This window comes from Dendrobates tinctorius, unplaced genomic scaffold (assembly GCF_039654945.1).
Source record: "Dendrobates tinctorius isolate UK_male_01 unplaced genomic scaffold, ASM3965494v1 ptg000245l, whole genome shotgun sequence".
NCBI classification, from domain to species: Eukaryota; Metazoa; Chordata; class Amphibia; order Anura; family Dendrobatidae; genus Dendrobates; species Dendrobates tinctorius.
Genome location: NW_027361912.1, coordinates 8,919,408 through 8,935,849, shown reverse-complemented (window position 1 = coordinate 8,935,849; position 16,442 = coordinate 8,919,408). Strand labels below are relative to the sequence as shown.

At 44.3% G+C, this 16,442-nt stretch overlaps 38 non-coding genes across 38 annotated transcripts; all 38 read left to right on the top strand.

Annotated features, from left to right (window-relative positions):
- Positions 1–16: 16 nt before the first annotated feature.
- Positions 17–157, top strand: LOC141061381 (U4 spliceosomal RNA). Its single transcript, XR_012223247.1, has one exon. It is a non-coding gene; the product is annotated as a U4 spliceosomal RNA (small nuclear RNA).
- Positions 158–442: 285 nt separating this feature from the next.
- On the top strand, positions 443–583 carry LOC141062090 (U4 spliceosomal RNA). Its single transcript, XR_012223890.1, has one exon. It is a non-coding gene; the product is annotated as a U4 spliceosomal RNA (small nuclear RNA).
- Positions 584–864: 281 nt separating this feature from the next.
- On the top strand, positions 865–1,005 carry LOC141061887 (U4 spliceosomal RNA). The gene has a single exon (XR_012223706.1). It is a non-coding gene; the product is annotated as a U4 spliceosomal RNA (small nuclear RNA).
- A 283-nt stretch (positions 1,006–1,288) lies between these two features.
- On the top strand, positions 1,289–1,429 carry LOC141061109 (U4 spliceosomal RNA). The gene has a single exon (XR_012223002.1). It is a non-coding gene; the product is annotated as a U4 spliceosomal RNA (small nuclear RNA).
- A 285-nt stretch (positions 1,430–1,714) lies between these two features.
- Positions 1,715–1,855, top strand: LOC141060898 (U4 spliceosomal RNA). Its single transcript, XR_012222810.1, has one exon. It is a non-coding gene; the product is annotated as a U4 spliceosomal RNA (small nuclear RNA).
- A 283-nt stretch (positions 1,856–2,138) lies between these two features.
- On the top strand, positions 2,139–2,279 carry LOC141063042 (U4 spliceosomal RNA). Its single transcript, XR_012224730.1, has one exon. It is a non-coding gene; the product is annotated as a U4 spliceosomal RNA (small nuclear RNA).
- A 285-nt stretch (positions 2,280–2,564) lies between these two features.
- On the top strand, positions 2,565–2,705 carry LOC141062741 (U4 spliceosomal RNA). Its single transcript, XR_012224479.1, has one exon. It is a non-coding gene; the product is annotated as a U4 spliceosomal RNA (small nuclear RNA).
- A 678-nt stretch (positions 2,706–3,383) lies between these two features.
- LOC141061753 (U4 spliceosomal RNA) lies at positions 3,384–3,524 on the top strand. Its single transcript, XR_012223585.1, has one exon. It is a non-coding gene; the product is annotated as a U4 spliceosomal RNA (small nuclear RNA).
- A 281-nt stretch (positions 3,525–3,805) lies between these two features.
- Positions 3,806–3,945, top strand: LOC141062525 (U4 spliceosomal RNA). Its single transcript, XR_012224284.1, has one exon. It is a non-coding gene; the product is annotated as a U4 spliceosomal RNA (small nuclear RNA).
- Positions 3,946–4,228: 283 nt separating this feature from the next.
- On the top strand, positions 4,229–4,369 carry LOC141061531 (U4 spliceosomal RNA). The gene has a single exon (XR_012223384.1). It is a non-coding gene; the product is annotated as a U4 spliceosomal RNA (small nuclear RNA).
- A 285-nt stretch (positions 4,370–4,654) lies between these two features.
- Positions 4,655–4,795, top strand: LOC141061195 (U4 spliceosomal RNA). Its single transcript, XR_012223079.1, has one exon. It is a non-coding gene; the product is annotated as a U4 spliceosomal RNA (small nuclear RNA).
- A 285-nt stretch (positions 4,796–5,080) lies between these two features.
- LOC141061107 (U4 spliceosomal RNA) lies at positions 5,081–5,221 on the top strand. The gene has a single exon (XR_012223000.1). It is a non-coding gene; the product is annotated as a U4 spliceosomal RNA (small nuclear RNA).
- A 285-nt stretch (positions 5,222–5,506) lies between these two features.
- LOC141060897 (U4 spliceosomal RNA) lies at positions 5,507–5,647 on the top strand. Its single transcript, XR_012222809.1, has one exon. It is a non-coding gene; the product is annotated as a U4 spliceosomal RNA (small nuclear RNA).
- A 281-nt stretch (positions 5,648–5,928) lies between these two features.
- On the top strand, positions 5,929–6,069 carry LOC141061885 (U4 spliceosomal RNA). Its single transcript, XR_012223705.1, has one exon. It is a non-coding gene; the product is annotated as a U4 spliceosomal RNA (small nuclear RNA).
- A 283-nt stretch (positions 6,070–6,352) lies between these two features.
- Positions 6,353–6,493, top strand: LOC141062827 (U4 spliceosomal RNA). The gene has a single exon (XR_012224536.1). It is a non-coding gene; the product is annotated as a U4 spliceosomal RNA (small nuclear RNA).
- Positions 6,494–6,776: 283 nt separating this feature from the next.
- Positions 6,777–6,917, top strand: LOC141062054 (U4 spliceosomal RNA). Its single transcript, XR_012223857.1, has one exon. It is a non-coding gene; the product is annotated as a U4 spliceosomal RNA (small nuclear RNA).
- A 285-nt stretch (positions 6,918–7,202) lies between these two features.
- On the top strand, positions 7,203–7,343 carry LOC141061558 (U4 spliceosomal RNA). Its single transcript, XR_012223408.1, has one exon. It is a non-coding gene; the product is annotated as a U4 spliceosomal RNA (small nuclear RNA).
- Positions 7,344–7,626: 283 nt separating this feature from the next.
- Positions 7,627–7,767, top strand: LOC141062955 (U4 spliceosomal RNA). The gene has a single exon (XR_012224652.1). It is a non-coding gene; the product is annotated as a U4 spliceosomal RNA (small nuclear RNA).
- Positions 7,768–8,052: 285 nt separating this feature from the next.
- LOC141061515 (U4 spliceosomal RNA) lies at positions 8,053–8,193 on the top strand. Its single transcript, XR_012223369.1, has one exon. It is a non-coding gene; the product is annotated as a U4 spliceosomal RNA (small nuclear RNA).
- A 283-nt stretch (positions 8,194–8,476) lies between these two features.
- On the top strand, positions 8,477–8,617 carry LOC141061045 (U4 spliceosomal RNA). Its single transcript, XR_012222944.1, has one exon. It is a non-coding gene; the product is annotated as a U4 spliceosomal RNA (small nuclear RNA).
- A 285-nt stretch (positions 8,618–8,902) lies between these two features.
- LOC141061514 (U4 spliceosomal RNA) lies at positions 8,903–9,043 on the top strand. Its single transcript, XR_012223368.1, has one exon. It is a non-coding gene; the product is annotated as a U4 spliceosomal RNA (small nuclear RNA).
- Positions 9,044–9,326: 283 nt separating this feature from the next.
- On the top strand, positions 9,327–9,467 carry LOC141062187 (U4 spliceosomal RNA). The gene has a single exon (XR_012223978.1). It is a non-coding gene; the product is annotated as a U4 spliceosomal RNA (small nuclear RNA).
- Positions 9,468–9,752: 285 nt separating this feature from the next.
- Positions 9,753–9,893, top strand: LOC141061106 (U4 spliceosomal RNA). The gene has a single exon (XR_012222999.1). It is a non-coding gene; the product is annotated as a U4 spliceosomal RNA (small nuclear RNA).
- A 285-nt stretch (positions 9,894–10,178) lies between these two features.
- On the top strand, positions 10,179–10,319 carry LOC141061393 (U4 spliceosomal RNA). Its single transcript, XR_012223258.1, has one exon. It is a non-coding gene; the product is annotated as a U4 spliceosomal RNA (small nuclear RNA).
- A 281-nt stretch (positions 10,320–10,600) lies between these two features.
- LOC141061884 (U4 spliceosomal RNA) lies at positions 10,601–10,741 on the top strand. The gene has a single exon (XR_012223704.1). It is a non-coding gene; the product is annotated as a U4 spliceosomal RNA (small nuclear RNA).
- Positions 10,742–11,024: 283 nt separating this feature from the next.
- LOC141062825 (U4 spliceosomal RNA) lies at positions 11,025–11,165 on the top strand. Its single transcript, XR_012224535.1, has one exon. It is a non-coding gene; the product is annotated as a U4 spliceosomal RNA (small nuclear RNA).
- Positions 11,166–11,448: 283 nt separating this feature from the next.
- LOC141062513 (U4 spliceosomal RNA) lies at positions 11,449–11,582 on the top strand. The gene has a single exon (XR_012224273.1). It is a non-coding gene; the product is annotated as a U4 spliceosomal RNA (small nuclear RNA).
- Positions 11,583–11,867: 285 nt separating this feature from the next.
- Positions 11,868–12,008, top strand: LOC141061068 (U4 spliceosomal RNA). Its single transcript, XR_012222965.1, has one exon. It is a non-coding gene; the product is annotated as a U4 spliceosomal RNA (small nuclear RNA).
- A 283-nt stretch (positions 12,009–12,291) lies between these two features.
- On the top strand, positions 12,292–12,432 carry LOC141062954 (U4 spliceosomal RNA). Its single transcript, XR_012224651.1, has one exon. It is a non-coding gene; the product is annotated as a U4 spliceosomal RNA (small nuclear RNA).
- A 285-nt stretch (positions 12,433–12,717) lies between these two features.
- LOC141061826 (U4 spliceosomal RNA) lies at positions 12,718–12,858 on the top strand. The gene has a single exon (XR_012223651.1). It is a non-coding gene; the product is annotated as a U4 spliceosomal RNA (small nuclear RNA).
- Positions 12,859–13,141: 283 nt separating this feature from the next.
- LOC141061044 (U4 spliceosomal RNA) lies at positions 13,142–13,282 on the top strand. Its single transcript, XR_012222943.1, has one exon. It is a non-coding gene; the product is annotated as a U4 spliceosomal RNA (small nuclear RNA).
- Positions 13,283–13,567: 285 nt separating this feature from the next.
- Positions 13,568–13,708, top strand: LOC141062308 (U4 spliceosomal RNA). The gene has a single exon (XR_012224087.1). It is a non-coding gene; the product is annotated as a U4 spliceosomal RNA (small nuclear RNA).
- Positions 13,709–13,991: 283 nt separating this feature from the next.
- LOC141061618 (U4 spliceosomal RNA) lies at positions 13,992–14,132 on the top strand. The gene has a single exon (XR_012223463.1). It is a non-coding gene; the product is annotated as a U4 spliceosomal RNA (small nuclear RNA).
- A 285-nt stretch (positions 14,133–14,417) lies between these two features.
- Positions 14,418–14,558, top strand: LOC141061105 (U4 spliceosomal RNA). The gene has a single exon (XR_012222998.1). It is a non-coding gene; the product is annotated as a U4 spliceosomal RNA (small nuclear RNA).
- A 285-nt stretch (positions 14,559–14,843) lies between these two features.
- LOC141061233 (U4 spliceosomal RNA) lies at positions 14,844–14,984 on the top strand. The gene has a single exon (XR_012223114.1). It is a non-coding gene; the product is annotated as a U4 spliceosomal RNA (small nuclear RNA).
- Positions 14,985–15,265: 281 nt separating this feature from the next.
- LOC141061883 (U4 spliceosomal RNA) lies at positions 15,266–15,406 on the top strand. The gene has a single exon (XR_012223703.1). It is a non-coding gene; the product is annotated as a U4 spliceosomal RNA (small nuclear RNA).
- A 283-nt stretch (positions 15,407–15,689) lies between these two features.
- On the top strand, positions 15,690–15,830 carry LOC141061647 (U4 spliceosomal RNA). Its single transcript, XR_012223488.1, has one exon. It is a non-coding gene; the product is annotated as a U4 spliceosomal RNA (small nuclear RNA).
- A 285-nt stretch (positions 15,831–16,115) lies between these two features.
- LOC141061067 (U4 spliceosomal RNA) lies at positions 16,116–16,256 on the top strand. Its single transcript, XR_012222964.1, has one exon. It is a non-coding gene; the product is annotated as a U4 spliceosomal RNA (small nuclear RNA).
- The last annotated feature ends 186 nt before the right edge of the window (positions 16,257–16,442 follow it).

The following is a 16,442-nucleotide window of genomic DNA, read 5'->3' as shown; positions in this document are numbered from 1 at the left end:
TCACAACAGTTCTTTCAACTTTGCGCAGTGGCAATATCGTAGCCTATGAGTTTTAACCGAGGCGTGATTATTGCTAATTGAAAACTTTTCCCAATACCCCGCCATGATGACTTGAAATACAGTCAGCTTTGGCAATTTTTGTTGGTCTCTCAGGAGACTTAATCCATTGTATGCAAATAACAGAGTCTTAAATCCTTCCAGCGTGGAAGAAAAGCCTTGCTTCTCACAGCAATGGATTGATGTTTGTTGCCTGGAGCAGAAGGAGAGAGTGAGGCAATCTGCCTGTAATTGCCAAAAATTTCATCTTAACTGAGCCCTTAGAATGTGGAAGCTCAGAATGCCTGGAAGCAGTGTGGGAGGGCTAGTGAGAATTTGTAACTCACCATAGCTTAAACAAGCTCTGCTTTGGAAGCAGGAAGGCATTGGTCACAACAGTTCTTTCAACTTTGCGCAGTGGCAATATCTTAGCCTATGAGGTTTAACCGAGTCGTGATTATTGCTAATTGAAAACTTTTCCCAATACCCCGCCATGATGATTTGAAATACAGTCAGCTTTGGCAATTTTTCTTGGTCTCTCAGGAGACTTAATCTATGGTATGTAAATGACAGTCTTAGGTTCTCCCAGTGTGGAAGAAAAGCCTTGCTTCTCACAGCGATGGATTGATGTTTGTTTCTTGGAGCAGAAGGCGAGAGTGAGGCAATCTGCCTGTAATTGCCAAAAATTACATCTTAACTGAACCCTTAGAATGTGTAAGCCAAGGATGCCTGGAAGCAGCGTGGAGGGCTAGTGGTGATTTGTAACTCACCATGGCTTAAAATGTTCTGCCCTGGAAGCGGGAAGCCCTTGGTCACTTCTGTTCTTTCATCTTTGCGCTGTGGCAATATTGTTGCCCATGAGGTTTATCCAAGGCGTGATTATTGCTAATTGAAAACTTTTCCCAATACCCCGCCATAATGACTTGGAATACAGTCAGCTTTGGCAATTTTTGTTGGTCTCTCAGGAGACTTAATTCATGGAATGCAAATGACAGTCTTAGCTTCTCCCAGTGTGGAAGAAAAGCCTTGCTTCTCACAGCAATGGATTGATGTTTGTTTCTTGGAGCAGAAGGCGAGAGTGAGGCAATCTGCCTGTAATTGCCAAAAATTACATCTTTCCTGAGCCCTCAGAATGTGGAAGCCCAGGATGCCTGGAAGCAGTGTGGGAGGGCTAGTGAGAATTTGTAACTCACCGTAGCTTAAACAAGCTCTGCTTTGGAAGCAGGAAGGCATTGGTCACAACAGTTCTTTCAACTTTGCGCAGTGGCAAGATCATAGTCCATGAGGTTTAACCGAGGCGTGATTATTGCTAATTGAAAACTTTTCCCAATACCCCGCCATGATGACTTGAAATACAGTCAGCTTTGGCAATTTTTGTTGGTCTCTCAGGAGACTTAATCCATTGTATGCAAATAACAGAGTCTTAGCTCCTCCCAGCGTGGAAGAAAAGCCTTGCTTCTCACAGCAATGGATTGATGTTTGTTGCCTGGAGCAGAAGGAGATAGTGAGGCAATCTGCCTGTAATTGCCAAAAATTTCATCTTAACTGAGCCCTTAGAATGTGGAAGCTCAGAATGCCTGGAAGCAGTGTGGGAGGGCTAGTGAGAATTTGTAACTCACCATAGCTTAAACAAGCTCTGCTTTGGAAGCAGGAAGGCATTGGTCACAACAGTTCTTTCAACTTTGCGCAGTGGCAATATCGTAGCCTATGAGGTTTAACCGAGGCGTGATTATTGCTAATTGAAAACTTTTCCCAATACCCCACCATGATGACTTGAAATACAGTCAGCTTTGGCAATTTTTGTTGGTCTCTCAGGAGACTTAATCTATGGTATGTAAATGACAGTCTTAGGTTCTCCCAGTGTGGAAGAAAAGCCTTGCTTCTCACAGCAATGGATTGATGTTTGTTTCTTGGAGCAGAAGGCGAGAGTGAGGCAATCTGCCTGTAATTGCCAAAAATTACATCTTTCCTGAGCCCTCAGAATGTGGAAGCCCAGGATGCCTGGAAGCAGTGTGGGAGGGCTAGTGAGAATTTGTAACTCACCGTAGCTTAAACAAGCTCTGCTTTGAAAGCAGGAAGGCATTGGTCACAACAGTTCTTTCAACTTTGCGCAGTGGCAATATCGTAGCCCATGAGGTTTAACCGAGGTGTGATTATTGCTAATTGAAAACTTTTCCCAATACCCCGCCATGATGACTTGAAATACAGTCAGCTTTGGCAATTTTTGTTGGTCTCTCAGGAGACTTAATCTATGGTATGCAAATAACAGAGTCTTAGCTCCTCCCAGCGTGGAAGAATAGCCTTGCTTCTCACAGCAATGGATTGATGTTTGTTGCCTGAAGCAGAAGGAGAGAGTGAGGCAATCTGCCTGTAATTGCCAAAAATTTCATCTTAACTGAGCCCTTAGAATGTGGAAGCTCAGAATGCCTGGAAGCAGTGTGGGAGGGCTAGTGAGAATTTGTAACTCACCATAGCTTAAACAAGCTCTGCTTTGGAAGCAGGAAGGCATTGGTCACAACAGTTCTTTCAACTTTGCGCAGTGGCAATATCGTAGCCTGTGAGGTTTAACCGAGGCGTGATTATTGCTAATTGAAAACTTTTCCCAATACCCCGTCATGATGACTTGAAATACAGTCAGCTTTGGCAATTTTTGTTGGTCTCTCAGGAGACTTAATCTATGGTATGTAAATGACAGTCTAAAGGCCCTTTTACATTTAGCGATGCACCAGCGATTCAACCAGCGATCCGACCCGGTCAGGATCGCTGGTGCATCGCTAAATGATCGCTAGTGAGCTTTCATACAGAATGATCTCACAGCGACGCAGCGGACGATACTTACCTTTCACACACAGCGATCCTGGCGTCCTCCCGCCCGCCTCCACGCATCGCTGGACGTCACAGCAGGAAGCCCAGCAGGAAGCGCCCGACGAGAAATGGAGCCGGACATTCTCGCGCGATCAGCGATGAGCAGCGGGGGAGCCGGTCGGAGGTAAGTATCACACATAGCGATATCGCTAGCAATATCGCTATAACGTCACAAAACCAGTGACGTTTTAGCGATATTGCTAGCGATATTGCTTAGTGTAAAACCCCTTTAGGTCCTCCCAGTGTGGAAGAAAAGCCTTGCTTCTCACAGCAATGGATTGATGTTTGTTTCTTGGAGCAGAAGGCGAGAGTGAGGCAATCTGCCTGTAATTGCCAAAAATTACATCTTAACTGAACCCTTAGAATGTGTAAGCCAAGGATGCCTGGAAGCAGCGTGGAGGGCTAGTGGTGATTTGTAACTCACCATGGCTTAAAATGTTCTGCCCTGGAAGCGGGAAGCCCTTGGTCACTTCTGTTCTTTCATCTTTGCGCTGTGGCAATATTGTTGCCCATGAGGTTTATCCAAGGCGTGATTATTGCTTATTGAAAACTTTTCCCAATACCCCGCCATGATGACTTGAAATACAGTCAGCTTTGGCAATTTTTGTTGGTCTCTCAGGAGACTTAATCCATGGTATGCAAATGACAGTCTTAGCTCCTGCCAGCGTGGAAGAAAAGCCTTGCTTCTCACAGCAGTGGATTGATGTGTGTTTCCTGGAGCAGAAGGAGAGAGTGAGGCAATCTGCCTGTAATTGCCAAAAATTGTTTTTCCTGATCCCTTAGCATGTGGAAGCCCAGCATGTCTGGAAGCAGCGTGGGAGGGCTAGTGGTGATTTGGAACTCACCATAGCTTAAACAAGTTCTGCCTTGGAAGCGGGAAGCCCTTGATCACTTCTGTTCCTTCATCTTTGCGATGTGGCAATATCGTAGCCTATGAGGTTTAACCGAGGCTTATCATTGCTAATTGAAAATTTTTCCCAATACCCCGCCATGATGACGTGAAATACAGTCAGCTTTGGCAATTTTTGTTGGTCTCTCAGGAGACTTAATTCATGGAATGCAAATGACAGTCTTAGCTTCTCCCAGTGTGGAAGAAAAGCCTTGCTTCTCACAGCAATGGATTGATGTTTGTTTCTTGGAGCATAAGGCGAGAGTGAGGCAATCTGCCTGTAATTGCCAAAAATTACATCTTTCCTGAGCCCTCAGAATGTGGAAGCCCAGGATGCCTGGAAGCAGTGTGGGAGGGCTAGTGAGAATTTGTAACTCACCGTAGCTTAAACAAGCTCTGCTTTGAAAGCAGGAAGGCATTGGTCATAACATTTCTTTCAACTTTGCGCAGTGGCAATATCGTAGCCCATGAGGTTTAACCGAGGCGCGATTATTGCTAATTGAAAACTTTTCCCAATACCCCGCCATGATGACTTGAAATACAGTCAGCTTTGGCAATTTTTGTTGGTCTCTCAGGAGACTAAATCTATGGTATGCAAATAACAGAGTCTTAGCTCCTCCCAGCGTGGAAGTATAGCCTTGCTTCTCACAGCAATGGATTGATGTTTGTTGCCTGGAGCAGAAGGAGAGAGTGAGGCAATCTGCCTGTAATTGCCAAAAATTTCATCTTAACTGATCCCTTAGAATGTGGAAGCTCAGAATGCCTGGAAGCAGTGTGGGAGGGCTAGTGAGAATTTGTAACTCACCATAGCTTAAACAAGCTCTGCTTTGGATGCAGGAAGGCATTGGTCACAACAGTTCTTTCAACTTTGCGCAGTGGCAATATCGTAGCCTATGAGGTTTAACCGAGGCGTGATTATTGCTAATTGAAAACTTTTCCCAATACCCCGCCATGATGACTTGAAATACAGTCAGCTTTGGCAATTTTTGTTGGTCTCTCAGGAGACTTAATCCATTGTATGCAAATAACAGAGTCTTAGCTCCTCCCAGCGTGGAAGAAAAGCCTTGCTTCTCACAGCTATGGATTGATGTTTGTTTCTTGGAGCAGAAGGCGAGAGTGAGGCAATCTGCCTGTAATTGCCAAAATTTTCATCTTAACTGAGCCCTTAGAATGTGGAAGCTCAGAATGCCTGCAAGCAGTGTGGGAGGGCTAGTGAGAATTTGTAACTCACCGTAGCTTAAACAAGCTCTGCTTTGGAAGCAGGAAGGCATTGGTCACAACAGTTCTTTCAACTTTGCGCAGTGGCAAGATCATAGTCCATGAGGTTTAACCGAGGCGTGATTATTGCTAATTGAAAACTTTTCCCAATACCCCGCCATGATGACTTGAAATACAGTCAGCTTTGGCAATTTTTGTTGGTCTCTCAGGAGACTTAATCCATTGTATGCAAATAACAGAGTCTTAGCTCCTCCCAGCGTGGAAGAAAAGCCTTGCTTCTCACAGCAATGGATTGATGTTTGTTGCCTGGAGCAGAAGGAGATAGTGAGGCAATCTGCCTGTAATTGCCAAAAATTTCATCTTAACTGAGCCCTTAGAATGTGGAAGCTCAGAATGCCTGGAAGCAGTGTGGGAGGGCTAGTGAGAATTTGTAACTCACCATAGCTTAAACAAGCTCTGCTTTGGAAGCAGGAAGGCATTGGTCACAACAGTTCTTTCAACTTTGCGCAGTGGCAATATCGTAGCCTATGAGGTTTAACCGAGGCGTGATTATTGCTAATTGAAAACTTTTCCCAATACCCCACCATGATGACTTGAAATACAGTCAGCTTTGGCAATTTTTGTTGGTCTCTCAGGAGACTTAATCTATGGTATGTAAATGACAGTCTTAGGTTCTCCCAGTGTGGAAGAAAAGCCTTGCTTCTCACAGCAATGGATTGATGTTTGTTTCTTGGAGCAGAAGGCGAGAGTGAGGCAATTTGCCTGTAATTGCCAAAAATTACATCTTAACTGAACCCTTAGAATGTGTAAGCCAAGGATGCCTGGAAGCAGCGTGGAGGGCTAGTGGTGATTTGTAACTCACCATGGCTTAAAATGTTCTGCCCTGGAAGCGGGAAGCCCTTGGTCACTTCTGTTCTTTCATCTTTGCGCTGTGGCAATATTGTTGCCCATGAGGTTTATCCAAGGCGTGATTATTGCTAATTGAAAACTTTTCCCAATACCCCGCCATAATGACTTGGAATACAGTCAGCTTTGGCAATTTTTGTTGGTCTCTCAGGAGACTTAATTCATGGAATGCAAATGACAGTCTTAGGTCCTCCCAGTGTGGAAGAAAAGCCTTGCTTCTCACAGCAATGGATTGATGTTTGTTTCTTGGAGCAGAAGGAGAGAGTGAGGCAATCTGCCTGTAATGGCCAAAAATTTCATCTTAACTGAGCCCTTAGAATGTGGAAGCTCAGGATGCCTGGAAGCAGTGTGGAAGGGCTATTGAGAATTTGTAACTCACCGTAGCTTAAACAAGCTCTGATTTGGAAGCGGGAAGGCATTGGTCACAACAGTTCTTTCAACTTTGTGCAGTGACAATATCATAGCCCATGAGGTTTAACCGAGGCGTGATTATTGCTAATTGAAAACTTTTCCCAATACCCCGCCATGATGACTTGTAATACAGTCAGCTTTGGCAATTTTTGTTGGTCTCTCAGGAGACTTAATCTATGGTATGCAAATGACAGTCTTAGGTCCTCCCAGTGTGGAAGAAAAGCCTTGCTTCTCACAGCAATGGATTGATGTTTGTTTCTTGGAGCAGAAGGCGAGAGTGAGGCAATCTGCCTGTAATTGCCAAAAATTACATCTTTCCTGAGCCCTCAGAATGTGGAAGCCCAGGATGCCTGGAAGCAGTGTGGGAGGGCTAGTGAGAATTTGTAACTCACCGTAGCTTAAACAAGCTCTGCTTTGAAAGCAGGAAGGCATTGGTCACAACAGTTCTTTCAACTTTGCGCAGTGGCAATATCGTAGCCCATGAGGTTTAACCGAGGCGTGATTATTGCTAATTGAAAACTTTTCCCAATACCCCGCCATGATGACTTGAAATACAGTCAGCTTTGGCAATTTTTGTTGGTCTCTCAGGAGACTTAATCTATGGTATGCAAATAACAGAGTCTTAGCTCCTCCCAGCGTGGAAGAATAGCCTTGCTTTTCACAGCAATGGATTGATGTTTGTTGCCTGGAGCAGAAGGAAAGAGTGAGGCAATCTGCCTGTAATTGCCAAAAATTTCATCTTAACTGAGCCCTTAGAATGTGGAAGCTCAGAATGCCTGGAAGCAGTGTGGGAGGGCTAGTGAGAATTTGTAACTCACCGTAGCTTAAACAAGCTCTGCTTTGGAAGCAGGAAGGCATTGGTCACAACAGTTTCTTCAACTTTGCGCAGTGGCAATATTGTAGCCCATGAGGTTTAACCGAGGCGGGATTATTGCTAGTTGAAAACTTTTCCCAATACCCCGCCATGATGACTTGAAATACAGTCAGCTTTGGCAATTTTTTTTGGTCTCTCAGGAGACTTAATCTATGGTATGTAAATGACAGTCTTAGGTCCTCCCAGTGTGGAAGAAAAGCCTTGCTTCTCACAGCAATGGATTGATGTTTGTTTCTTGGAGCAGAAGGTGAGAGTGAGGCAATCTGCCTGTAATTGCCAAAAATTACATCTTTCCTGAGCCCTCAGAATGTGGAAGCCCAGGATGCCTGGAAGCAGTGTGGGAGGCGTAGTGAGAATTTGTAACTCACCGTAGCTTAAACAAGCTCTGCTTTGGAAGCAGGAAGGCATTGGTCACAACAGTTTTTTCAACTTTGCGCAGTGGCAATATCGTAGCCCATGAGGTTTAACCGAGGCGGGATTATTGCTAGTTGAAAACTTTTCCCAATACCCCGCCATGATGACTTGAAATACAGTCAGCTTTGGCAATTTTTGTTGGTCTCTCAGGAGACTTAATCCATTGTATGCAAATAACAGAGTCTTACCTCCACCCAGCGTGGAAGAAAAGCCTAGATTCTCACAACAATGGATTGATGTTTGTTGCCTGAAGCAGAAGGAAAGAGTGAGGCAATCTGCCTGAAATGGCCAAAAATTTCATCTTAACTGAGCCCTTAGAATGAGGAAGCTCAGGATGCCTGGAAGCAGTGTGGAAGGGCTATTGAGAATTTGTAACTCACCGTAGCTTAAACAAGCTCTGATTTGGAAGCGGGAAGGCATTGGTCACAACAGTTCTTTCAACTTTGCGCAGTGACAATATCGTAGCCCATGAGGTTTAACCGAGGCGTGATTATTGCTAATTGAAAACTTTTCCCAATACCCCGCCATGATGACTTGAAATACAGTCAGCTTTGGCAATCTTTGTTGGTCTTTCAGGAGACTTAATCTATGGTATGCAAATGACAGTCTTAGGTCCTCCCAGTGTGGAAGAAAAGCCTTGCTTCTCACAGCAATGGATTGATGTTTGTTTCTTGGAGCAGAAGGAGAGAGTGAGGCAATCTGCCTGTAATGGCCAAAAATTTCATCTTAACTGAGCCCTTAGAATGTGGAAGCTCAGGATGCCTGGAAGCAGTGTGGAAGGGCTATTGAGAATTTGTAACTCACCGTAGCTTAAACAAGCTCTGATTTGGAAGCGGGAAGGCATTGGTCACAACAGTTCTTTCAACTTTGTGCAGTGACAATATCGTAGCCCATGAGGTTTAACCGAGGCGTGATTATTGCTAATTGAAAACTTTTTCCAATACCCCGCCATGATGACTTGAAATACAGTCACCTTTGGCAATTTTTGTTGGTCTCTCAGGAGACTTAATCTATGATATGCAAATAACAGAGTTTTAGCTCCTCCCAGCGTGGAAGAATAGCCTTGCTTCTCACAGCAATGGATTGATGTTTGTTGCCTGGAGCAGAAGGAGAGAGTGAGGCAATCTGCCTGTAATTGCCAAAAATTTCATCTTAACTGAGCCCTTAGAATGTGGAAGCTCAGAATGCCTGGAAGCAGTGTGGGAGGGCTAGTGAGAATTTGTAACTCACCATAGCTTAAACAAGCTCTGATTTGGAAGCGGGAAGGCATTGGTCACAACAGTTCTTTCAACTTTGCGCAGTGACAATATCGTAGCCCATGAGGTTTAACCGAGGCGTGATTATTGCTAATTGAAAACTTTTCCCAATACCCCGCCATGATGACTTGAAATACAGTCAGCTTTGGCAATCTTTGTTGGTCTTTCAGGAGACTTAATCTATGGTATGCAAATGACAGTCTTAGGTCCTCCCAGTGTGGAAGAAAAGCCTTGCTTCTCACAGCAATGGATTGATGTTTGTTTCTTGGAGCAGAAGGAGAGAGTGAGGCAATCTGCCTGTAATGGCCAAAAATTTCATCTTAACTGAGCTCTTAGAATGTGGAAGCTCAGGATGCCTGGAAGCAGTGTGGAAGGGCTATTGAGAATTTGTAACTCACCGTAGCTTAAACAAGCTCTGATTTGGAAGCGGGAAGGCATTGGTCACAACAGTTCTTTCAACTTTGTGCAGTGACAATATCGTAGCCCACGAGGTTTAACCGAGGTGTGATTATTGCTAATTGAAAACTTTTTCCACTACCCCGCCATGATGACTTGAAATACAGTCACCTTTGGCAATTTTTGTTGGTCTCTCAGGAGACTTAATCTATGATATGCAAATAACAGAGTTTTAGCTCCTCCCAGCGTGGAAGAATAGCCTTGCTTCTCACAGCAATGGATTGATGTTTGTTTCTTGGAGCAGAAGGCGAGAGTGAGGCAATCTGCCTGTAATTGCCAAAAATTTCATCTTAACTGAGCCCTTAGAATGTGGAAGCTCAGAATGCCTGGAAGCAGTGTGGGAGGGCTAGTGAGAATTTGTAACTCACCGTAGCTTAAACAAGCTCTGCTTTGGAAGCAGGAAGGCATTGGTCACAACAGTTCTTTCAACTTTGCGCAGTGGCAAGATCATAGTCCATGAGGTTTAACCGAGGCGTGATTATTGCTAATTGAAAACTTTTCCCAATACCCCGCCATGATGACTTGAAATACAGTCAGCTTTGGCAATTTTTGTTGGTCTCTCAGGAGACTTAATCCATTGTATGCAAATAACAGAGTCTTAGCTCCTCCCAGCGTGGAAGAAAAGCCTTGCTTCTCACAGCAATGGATTGATGTTTGTTGCCTGGAGCAGAAGGAGATAGTGAGGCAATCTGCCTGTAATTGCCAAAAATTTCATCTTAACTGAGCCCTTAGAATGTGGAAGCTCAGAATGCCTGGAAGCAGTGTGGGAGGGCTAGTGAGAATTTGTAACTCACCATAGCTTAAACAAGCTCTGCTTTGGAAGCAGGAAGGCATTGGTCACAACAGTTCTTTCAACTTTGCGCAGTGGCAATATCGTAGCCTATGAGGTTTAACCGAGGCGTGATTATTGCTAATTGAAAACGTTTCCCAATACCCCACCATGATGACTTGAAATACAGTCAGCTTTGGCAATTTTTGTTGGTCTCTCAGGAGACTTAATCTATGGTATGTAAATGACAGTCTTAGTTTCTCCCAGTGTGGAAGAAAAGCCTTGCTTCTCACAGCAATGGATTGATGTTTGTTTCTTGGAGCAGAAGGCGAGAGTGAGGCAATCTGCCTGTAATTGCCAAAAATTACATCTTAACTGAACCCTTAGAATGTGTAAGCCAAGGATGCCTGGAAGCAGCGTGGAGGGCTAGTGGTGATTTGTAACTCACCATGGCTTAAAATGTTCTGCCCTGGAAGCGGGAAGCCCTTGGTCACTTCTGTTCTTTCATCTTTGCGCTGTGGCAATATTGTTGCCCATGAGGTTTATCCAAGGCGTGATTATTGCTAATTGAAAACTTTTCCCAATACCCCGCCATAATGACTTGGAATACAGTCAGCTTTGGCAATTTTTGTTGGTCTCTCAGGAGACTTAATTCATGGAATGCAAATGACAGTCTTAGGTCCTCCCAGTGTGGAAGAAAAGCCTTGCTTCTCACAGCAATGGATTGATGTTTGTTTCTTGGAGCAGAAGGAGAGAGTGAGGCAATCTGCCTGTAATGGCCAAAAATTTCATCTTAACTGAGCCCTTAGAATGTGGAAGCTCAGGATGCCTGGAAGCAGTGTGGAAGGGCTATTGAGAATTTGTAACTCACCGTAGCTTAAACAAGCTCTGATTTGGAAGCGGGAAGGCATTGGTCACAACAGTTCTTTCAACTTTGTGCAGTGACAATATCATAGCCCATGAGGTTTAACCGAGGCGTGATTATTGCTAATTGAAAACTTTTCCCAATACCCCGCCATGATGACTTGTAATACAGTCAGCTTTGGCAATTTTTGTTGGTCTCTCAGGAGACTTAATCTATGGTATGCAAATGACAGTCTTAGGTCCTCCCAGTGTGGAAGAAAAGCCTTGCTTCTCACAGCAATGGATTGATGTTTGTTTCTTGGAGCAGAAGGCGAGAGTGAGGCAATCTGCCTGTAATTGCCAAAAATTACATCTTTCCTGAGCCCTCAGAATGTGGAAGCCCAGGATGCCTGGAAGCAGTGTGGGAGGGCTAGTGAGAATTTGTAACTCACCGTAGCTTAAACAAGCTCTGCTTTGAAAGCAGGAAGGCATTGGTCACAACAGTTCTTTCAACTTTGCGCAGTGGCAATATCGTAGCCCATGAGGTTTAACCGAGGCGTGATAATTGAAAACTTTTCCCAATACCCCGCCATGATGACTTGAAATACAGTCAGCTTTGGCAATTTTTGTTGGTCTCTCAGGAGACTTAATCTATGGTATGCAAATAACAGAGTCTTAGCTCCTCCCAGCGTGGAAGAATAGCCTTGCTTTTCACAGCAATGGATTGATGTTTGTTGCCTGGAGCAGAAGGAAAGAGTGAGGCAATCTGCCTGTAATTGCCAAAAATTTCATCTTAACTGAGCCCTTAGAATGTGGAAGCTCAGAATGCCTGGAAGCAGTGTGGGAGGGCTAGTGAGAATTTGTAACTCACCGTAGCTTAAACAAGCTCTGCTTTGGAAGCAGGAAGGCATTGGTCACAACAGTTTCTTCAACTTTGCGCAGTGGCAATATTGTAGCCCATGAGGTTTAACCGAGGCGGGATTATTGCTAGTTGAAAACTTTTCCCAATACCCCGCCATGATGACTTGAAATACAGTCAGCTTTGGCAATTTTTGTTGGTCTCTCAGGAGACTTAATCTATGGTATGTAAATGACAGTCTTAGGTCCTCCCAGTGTGGAAGAAAAGCCTTGCTTCTCACAGCAATGGATTGATGTTTGTTTCTTGGAGCAGAAGGCGAGAGTGAGGCAATCTGCCTGTAATTGCCAAAAATTACATCTTTCCTGAGCCCTCAGAATGTGGAAGCCCAGGATGCCTGGAAGCAGTGTGGGAGGCGTAGTGAGAATTTGTAACTCACCGTAGCTTAAACAAGCTCTGCTTTGGAAGCAGGAAGGCATTGGTCACAACAGTTTTTTCAACTTTGCGCAGTGGCAATATCGTAGCCCATGAGGTTTAACCGAGGCGGGATTATTGCTAGTTGAAAACTTTTCCCAATACCCCGCCATGATGACTTGAAATACAGTCAGCTTTGGCAATTTTTGTTGGTCTCTCAGGAGACTTAATCCATTGTATGCAAATAACAGAGTCTTACCTCCACCCAGCGTGGAAGAAAAGCCTAGATTCTCACAACAATGGATTGATGTTTGTTGCCTGAAGCAGAAGGAAAGAGTGAGGCAATCTGCCTGTAATGGCCAAAAATTTCATCTTAACTGAGCCCTTAGAATGTGGAAGCTCAGGATGCCTGGAAGCAGTGTGGAAGGGCTATTGAGAATTTGTAACTCACCGTAGCTTAAACAAGCTCTGATTTGGAAGCGGGAAGGCATTGGTCACAACAGTTCTTTCAACTTTGCGCAGTGACAATATCGTAGCCCATGAGGTTTAACCGAGGCGTGATTATTGCTAATTGAAAACTTTTCCCAATACCCCGCCATGATGACTTGAAATACAGTCAGCTTTGGCAATCTTTGTTGGCCTTTCAGGAGACTTAATCTATGGTATGCAAATGACAGTCTTAGGTCCTCCCAGTGTGGAAGAAAAGCCTTGCTTCTCACAGCAATGGATTGATGTTTGTTTCTTGGAGCAGAAGGAGAGAGTGAGGCAATCTGCCTGTAATGGCCAAAAATTTCATCTTAACTGAGCCCTTAGAATGTGGAAGCTCAGGATGCCTGGAAGCAGTGTGGAAGGGCTATTGAGAATTTGTAACTCACCGTAGCTTAAACAAGCTCTGATTTGGAAGCGGGAAGGCATTGGTCACAACAGTTCTTTCAACTTTGTGCAGTGACAATATCGTAGCCCATGAGGTTTAACCGAGGCGTGATTATTGCTAATTGAAAACTTTTTCCAATACCCCGCCATGATGACTTGAAATACAGTCACCTTTGGCAATTTTTGTTGGTCTCTCAGGAGACTTAATCTATGATATGCAAATAACAGAGTTTTAGCTCCTCCCAGCGTGGAAGAATAGCCTTGCTTCTCACAGCAATGGATTGATGTTTGTTGCCTGGAGCAGAAGGAGAGAGTGAGGCAATCTGCCTGTAATTGCCAAAAATTTCATCTTAACTGAGCCCTTAGAATGTGGAAGCTCAGAATGCCTGGAAGCAGTGTGGGAGGACTAGTGAGAATTTGTAACTCACCATAGCTTAAACAAACTCTGATTTGGAAGCGGGAAGGCATTGGTCACAACAGTTCTTTCAACTTTGCGCAGTGACAATATCGTAGCCCATGAGCTTTAACCGAGGCGTGATTATTGCTAATTGAAAACTTTTCCCAATACCCCGCCATGATGACTTGAAATACAGTCAGCTTTGGCAATCTTTGTTGGTCTTTCAGGAGACTTAATCTATGGTATGCAAATGACAGTCTTAGGTCCTCCCAGTGTGGAAGTAAAGCCTTGCTTCTCACAGCAATGGATTGATGTTTGTTTCTTGGAGCAGAAGGAGAGAGTGAGGCAATCTGCCTGTAATGGCCAAAAATTTCATCTTAACTGAGCTCTTAGAATGTGGAAGCTCAGAATGCCTGGAAGCAGTGTGGGAGGGCTAGTGAGAATTTGTAACTCACCGTAGCTTAAACAAGCTCTGATTTGGAAGCGGGAAGGCATTGGTCACAACAGTTCTTTCAACTTTGTGCAGTGACAATATCGTAGCCCACGAGGTTTAACCGAGGCGTGATTATTGCTAATTGAAAACTTTTTCCAATACCCCGCCATGATGACTTGAAATACAGTCACCTTTGGCAATTTTTGTTGGTCTCTCAGGAGACTTAATCTATGATATGCAAATAACAGAGTTTTAGCTCCTCCCAGCGTGGAAGAAAAGCCTTGCTTCTCACAGCTATGGATTGATGTTTGTTTCTTGGAGCAGAAGGCGAGAGTGAGGCAATCTGCCTGTAATTGCCAAAAATGTCATCTTAACTGAGCCCTTAGAATGTGGAAGCTCAGAATGCCTGGAAGCAGTGTGGGAGGGCTAGTGAGAATTTGTAACTCACCGTAGCTTAAACAAGCTCTGCTTTGGAAGCAGGAAGGCATTGGTCACAACAGTTCTTTCAACTTTGCGCAGTGGCAAGATCATAGTCCATGAGGTTTAACCGAGGCGTGATTATTGCTAATTGAAAACTTTTCCCAATACCCCGCCATGATGACTTGAAATACAGTCAGCTTTGGCAATTTTTGTTGGTCTCTCAGGAGACTTAATCCATTGTATGCAAATAACAGAGTCTTAGCTCCTCCCAGCGTGGAAGAAAAGCCTTGCTTCTCACAGCAATGGATTGATGTTTGTTGCCTGGAGCAGAAGGAGATAGTGAGGCAATCTGCCTGTAATTGCCAAAAATTTCATCTTAACTGAGCCCTTAGAATGTGGAAGCTCAGAATGCCTGGAAGCAGTGTGGGAGGGCTAGTGAGAATTTGTAACTCACCATAGCTTAAACAAGCTCTGCTTTGGAAGCAGGAAGGCATTGGTCACAACAGTTCTTTCAACTTTGCGCAGTGGCAATATCGTAGCCTATGAGGTTTAACCGAGGCGTGATTATTGCTAATTGAAAACTTTTCCCAATACCCCACTATGATGACTTGAAATACAGTCAGCTTTGGCAATTTTTGTTGGTCTCTCAGGAGACTTAATCTATGGTATGTAAATGACAGTCTTAGGTTCTCCCAGTGTGGAAGAAAAGCCTTGCTTCTCACAGCAATGGATTGATGTTTGTTTCTTGGAGCAGAAGGCGAGAGTGAGGCAATCTGCCTGTAATTGCCAAAAATTACATCTTAACTGAACCCTTAGAATGTGTAAGCCAAGGATGCCTGGAAGCAGCGTGGAGGGCTAGTGGTGATTTGTAACTCACCATGGCTTAAAATGTTCTGCCCTGGAAGCGGGAAGCCCTTGGTCACTTCTGTTCTTTCATCTTTGCGCTGTGGCAATATTGTTGCCCATGAGGTTTATCCAAGGCGTGATTATTGCTAATTGAAAACTTTTCCCAATACCCCGCCATAATGACTTGGAATACAGTCAGCTTTGGCAATTTTTGTTGGTCTCTCAGGAGACTTAATTCATGGAATGCAAATGACAGTCTTAGGTCCTCCCAGTGTGGAAGAAAAGCCTTGCTTCTCACAGCAATGGATTGATGTTTGTTTCTTGGAGCAGAAGGCGGGAGTGAGGCAATCTGCCTGTAATTGCCAAAAATTACATCTTTCCTGAGCTCTCAGAATGTGGAAGCCCAGGATGCCTGGAAGCAGTGTGGGAGGGCTAGTGAGAATTTGTAACTCACCGTAGCTTAAACAAGCTCTGCTTTGAAAGCAGGAAGGCATTGGTCACAACAGTTCTTTCAACTTTGCGCAGTGGCAATATCGTAGCCCAGGAGGTTTAACCGAGGCGTGATTATTGCTAATTGAAAACTTTTCCCAATACCCCACCATGATGACTTGAAATACAGTCAGCTTTGGCAATTTTTGTTGGTCTCTCAGGAGACTTAATCTATGGTATGCAAATAACAGAGTCTTAGCTCCTCCCAGCGTGGAAGAATAGCCTTGCTTTTCACAGCAATGGATTGATGTTTGTTGCCTGGAGCAGAAGGAAAGAGTGAGGCAATCTGCCTGTAATTGCCAAAAATTTCATCTTAACTGAGCCCTTAGAATGTGGAAGCTCAGAATGCCTGGAAGCAGTGTGGGAGGGCTAGTGAGAATTTGTAACTCACCGTAGCTTAAACAAGCTCTGCTTTGGAAGCAGGAAGGCATTGGTCACAACAGTTTCTTCAACTTTGCGCAGTGGCAATATTGTAGCCCATGAGGTTTAACCGAGGCGGGATTATTGCTAGTTGAAAACTTTTCCCAATACCCCGCCATGATGACTTGAAATACAGTCAGCTTTGGCAATTTTTGTTGGTCTCTCAGGAGACTTAATCTATGGTATGTAAATGACAGTCTTAGGTCCTCCCAGTGTGGAAGAAAAGCCTTGCTTCTCACAGCAATGGATTGATGTTTGTTTCTTGGAGCAGAAGGCGAGAGTGAGGCAATCTGCCTGTAATTGCCAAAAATTATATCTTTCCTGAGCCCTCAGAATGTGGAAGCCCAGGATGCCTGG